This window comes from Littorina saxatilis, linkage group LG8, assembly GCF_037325665.1.
Source record: "Littorina saxatilis isolate snail1 linkage group LG8, US_GU_Lsax_2.0, whole genome shotgun sequence".
Classification (NCBI taxonomy): domain Eukaryota; kingdom Metazoa; phylum Mollusca; class Gastropoda; order Littorinimorpha; family Littorinidae; genus Littorina; species Littorina saxatilis.
The window spans coordinates 8,684,401-8,689,400 of NC_090252.1; the positions used below are offsets into that span (position 1 = coordinate 8,684,401).

Here is a 5,000-nt window from a genome sequence, read left to right on the forward strand (position 1 = left end):
CAAACATACCGCATTTAAATTAACAACTACAGGCCTGAACACATGAATCTCCATATAAAATCCATGAGTTCGGTTGTTTTCTGAATCTAGATCAGACGTTCATCACAAGCAATTTCCCAAGGCAAGTAACTCATACTTTGTCTAGCGACAAGAGTAGTTCCCCTTCTTTTCACTCAGTTTCTTCGACAACAGACTGCAATCCGACGGTCAGTTTTCAACAATATTTCATTTAATAAACAGATCACACGCAACCAAATGCACACATCTCATCAATTTAAACAACATAAAGCGGTTTCATACACTATTTTCCCCAGAAAACTTAACTTCATACAGTTTTTAACGTTGGAACACGGGTGCAAAAGTTCGTCTGCTTGTCCCATTTGACGAAAGAACATTATCCTAACCGATACCAAAACATATACAGAACACACAAAATCTGCCTTTGCCGCCACAGCAGAATAACAGCATATCTGTGTACTTGATTTTAGCCCAAAATAGGAAAACTGACAAGAAGTGTTAACAGAATGGAATGATTTGCACGGAACTATACAACCGCGCATTAATCGATCGCCTGCGCAGGTTGACTGGTTGAGAGAATAGGATTCGATCACACTTTCGCAAAAAAACTCCTCTTTTCTTTGAATAACTGAAGAAAGGAGGAATAAAGAGGAAAGCGAGCTTTTTCATGACCGCGAACTGAGACCATTATTTTTTTTATAATCACTGAGACGAGGTGTGTAACCTCTACATAATGTTACCTGGGACCTAAATGCGAAATAATCCACAAAAACGACTCTTGGCGGTGAGCGCAATTGGCGGTGGGATAGAACAGCCGTACGGCTAATTATAGAAAAGCCAGCCAGCCAGCCAGCCAGCCAGCGACACCAGGCTTTGCGTGCGTGCTGCGCGACCTAATTTTAGGAACGAGCAACGTTAGCAGACTAGGCATTTGAGTTCACTGGCAACATTGTCAGAGTTGGTGGCTTGGTGGAAAGCGCGTCCGACTATGGCCAAAGTGATCCGGGTTCGATTTCCGGCATGGGCGGTCTATTTTTTATTTTTTTTATTTTTTTTTAAATTCTTGTTTACTATTGTTCATTATGAACGTTTTAATGTTTTATTTTACTCTAATAATTTTTTTAATTGTGTAAAATAAATAAACAAATGTTTTTAAATCCACGTGCACAAGACAAAAACTTTCATACTGGGGGAGCGAGCCAGTCTGAAGAGTACTCGGGTCCAGCGCGAGCGTTTTTTATTTTGCAGACTAAGTGCTGTACTCATGGCACGGACTATTCGGTTTCGTTACATCGGTTCCGTCTTCAGGAAAGGAAGAACAACGCCACAATGTTGCAATGCGGTGCACTAGATGTTTGTATAATTATGTCATTATCTTTAATAATAATCAATAAACAAAATTGTTTCCCCTTACAGGTTTTTTTTCATACTGACAATCAAAGCTCATACAATAAAACAAGTTATTACAGAAAGATCCTTTACACACACACACACACACACACACACACACACACACACACACACACACACACACACACACACACGTACACACACACACGTACACACACACACATGGGAAATTGCATTAAGGTTTCATGTCACATGCCAATCTGGGAAATTAATTGAGAAAGAATCCCGTTCCGCATAAGAACATGTCAGCAATATCTTTTTATGTGTACTTGTGGACATATAGACATATTCCGTGTACATTTTATTTGTTTTGAAAGAAGTGTTATGGTTTACAGTATTTTTTAAAAACATCCGGCAACGATTGACCCCGAAAATCGACTTCGCTGATATTTTGCTAATATTGTATCTGCAATAATTTCAGAGTTGGCTGAAACAAGTGTAACAAAAATGAAAGAAATCAATCGGACAGACTTTCTGTTTGGGAATTTTGAAAATGATGATATGCCAATATAGTCAGATAAACGAGGGTTGGGTAGTTGAATTGGGTTTCTGCCCGATCAGTTACAAACACATGACCTATTGTAGAGGTGGCATAGTGACATCCCTTGTTCACGTGTGTTGTAATGATGTGTTCCTATTTGAATGTGCCTTTCCGATATGGCTGGAAATAGCATAATTACGTGACGTTTTGTAGACTAATATTAGATCCATTTCTCCATTCGTATGAACATATTTCCGACTTCAACCCCAAAATGATACAATGCCGAGCAGAGTCCCCACAGTCACATGTGAAAAAAATATAAATAAATTGACCGTGACATTTCTGCACAGATCTGCAAAACGTACCATTACCCCCATGTTTTATATTGGCATCAGAAGAGGTAAAAGTGATCGTACTTTGAAAAATATGCATGTTGAGTCACATACTATGACGGCTTACTAGTGCCAAAACCTGGGGTTACCCATTATCACGTAATAATTACTAATTAACGCTGTCAGTTACTGTTTTCACTCGTTAGTTACTCATTTTCACGGGATAATTAGTAATTTTCACGGGAAAATGACTAATTTTTAGTTTTGGCACTAGCAATCCGTCAGGAAGTGAGCCAAAACTAAAAATTAGTAATTGACAGGTGAAAGTTAGTAATTTTCCTGGGAAAATTAGTAATTTACACGTGAAAATGGTAATTATCAAGGGAAAATTACTAATTTTCCTTCGATAATTACAATTATGAGGTTTTGGCACTAGTAAGCCCTATGACGGCTTACTAGTGCCAAAACCTGGGGTTACCCATTATCACGTGATAATCACTAATTAACGATGTCAGTTACTGTTTTCACCTGTTAGTTACTCATTTTCAGGGGAAAATTACTAAGTTTTAGTTTTGGCACTAGCAATCCGTCAGGAAGTGAGCCAACACTAAAAATTAGTAATTAACAGGTGAAAGTAAGTAATTAGTAATAAACACGTGAAAATGGTAATTATCAAGGGAAAATTACTAATTTTCCCTTGATAATTACAATTATGAGGTTTTGGCACTAGTAAGCCGTCATACTATACTCGGCATGAGATCATTTTCAAAACATCTAGCATAAAATCTGCCCGTTCGATTCCTCTCATTTATGTCACATTTGTTTCAAAACACACTCTGAAAATATCACACGCAAAAAGTAGCGATATCTTTTTTTTCGTCAATCGGTGTCGGATCTTTTTAAACTACTGCAGAAAGCATTGAGAAATCTTCAGACGAAACACTAGATAACGAGCCCGGTCAGCCCGGCCGGGTTTGTTGTCCGGAGTTGTCCTTCTCCGTGTTGGGTCGGTCCACGGCACCTTAGACTCTTCCAGCAAAGCTTGATTTTAATTCACCACGTTTATCCAACTTGCTTCTGTTGTTCGTGTTTGGCATACGACACAAATCTTGCACTTATCATCGTTTGCATATATGGCGAAAAGACAAAACTGCTCTGGGAATCTTCACATTTACTTCGGCTTTATCTTTTTCCTTCCCTGAATCCACGATGGGTTGCAATACTAACCATCCTGTATCCCTCAATTGGTACATTTATTTCAATGCTGGTGCGTGCCTTTACACTTTCTAGCAAGGATAGAAACACAGAAACAAACAGAATCTTTCAACTTACCTCAAGAAAGTAGATACCGTCTTGCTTTCGTCGTGGTGTGACTTCACAGCTTTCGAAATGTGAAGATCCGTCGAAACCCCCCATCCCTCCACTCTCCCTTCTATAAACATTTGCTGATGAGAAGGGAGGGGTAGGTGGGGGGGCTTTACCCCATCCACCAACCGTGGCGAAGTAACGTCCAAATCGGACCCAGCCGCGAAAACCTCGAACTTCTTTTGATTTGACTTTTCTTCTTTGGAATTTGTTTTCTCCATTTATATTTGTTTCTGACGAAATCAAATTACGCACGACTGTTTCTTTGCCCCATGACATCATATTTGAGCGTCATACGCCGTATTTTAGGGGAATTTTGAGTTTTGCCGGCCTAACATGAATTACACAATTTTGTGTGCGTTTTTTTTTCTTTTTTAATTTTTTTTAATTTTTTTTCTTTTTAAATTTTTTTTTTTTTTAATTTTTTTTTTTAATTTTTTTTTTATTTATTTATTTATTTATTTATTTTTTATTTTTTATTTTTTTTTATTTTTATTTTTAATTTTTTTTTATTTATTTATTTTTTTATTTTATTTTTTTTTTAAATTGTGCGTTTTTGATTTTGTGTACACGGTCAATGAAAACGTGTAAGCGAGCAACTTATAAAGGAGTGTTTAGTATATCCACAAAATCTTTCTCGAAGTTGGCATCACCCTCCTTGCGTTCAGGAGGATAAGGGAAGTTGATAGTTCCCAAAACTTGCGCCAGATGACTACACTCTTGGTCATTAAACGGAAGCAGGGTATTCCCAGACCTTACCAAAAGCTGTAATCCTTTCGCGGTTTCTTCGTGCGTTGTCGAAATCTGACCATCATTCCTCTGAGACGGTCTTTTGATCCTGAAAAGATACGCACATACTAATCGGAGGGATACTCGTTGCCCGATTGAGACCAGAAAGTCCCTAAGATTTTGACTGCAAAGACTGCACGGGGAAAAATTCATCCAAATGTTTACAACTGTACCTGGTTGGATTTGTTCGTGAAACCCGCGAAACTGACGGATGAAGTCCTTTTCAGCGTGATAGACTCCAGGCATGCTTTTGCAAATCAAGATCTGTTTTGACCCATTATTCAACGGAAATTCCGCAATTAAAAACACAATGCCAATTTTTCTGAACGATGGTCCTTGACGGCCACTGTTTACAAAAATTTTCAAAATGTCTGATGGGTTAGCTAAACTTGTCAGCGGGCTGAAATCCTGGCAAGCATCTGTGATGTTTCGCGCTTGAGCAAGTTTAGACCACTCTTCGGGGCTAGAGTTAAATGTTTTCAGGGGACCTAGGGGTTTCTTTATATTCTGGAATTCTGTCCGATATAAATCTTGCCTTTCGTCTGAGTGGTAATTGACAAAAACAATTTTTGGAAGTTGACTGAAATGTATGCGTTTTCTATCCA

General features: G+C 38.3%; 1 protein-coding gene and 2 long non-coding RNA genes across 3 annotated transcripts in view; all 3 read right to left on the reverse strand.

Moving 5' to 3' along the window:
• Positions 1–4,019, reverse strand: part of LOC138972704 (uncharacterized) — a 6,183-nt gene extending 2,164 nt beyond the window's left edge. The window contains exon 1 of the long non-coding RNA XR_011457718.1: positions 3,574–4,019. This is a non-coding gene — a long non-coding RNA (uncharacterized lncRNA). The remainder of the gene's footprint in view (positions 1–3,573) is intronic.
• The window catches only part of LOC138972712 (uncharacterized), a 320,338-nt gene that overhangs the window by 140,158 nt on the left and 175,180 nt on the right, over positions 1–5,000 (reverse strand). The window lies entirely within an intron of this gene.
• The window catches only part of LOC138972706 (uncharacterized), an 80,419-nt gene that overhangs the window by 34,523 nt on the left and 40,896 nt on the right, over positions 1–5,000 (reverse strand). The window lies entirely within an intron of this gene.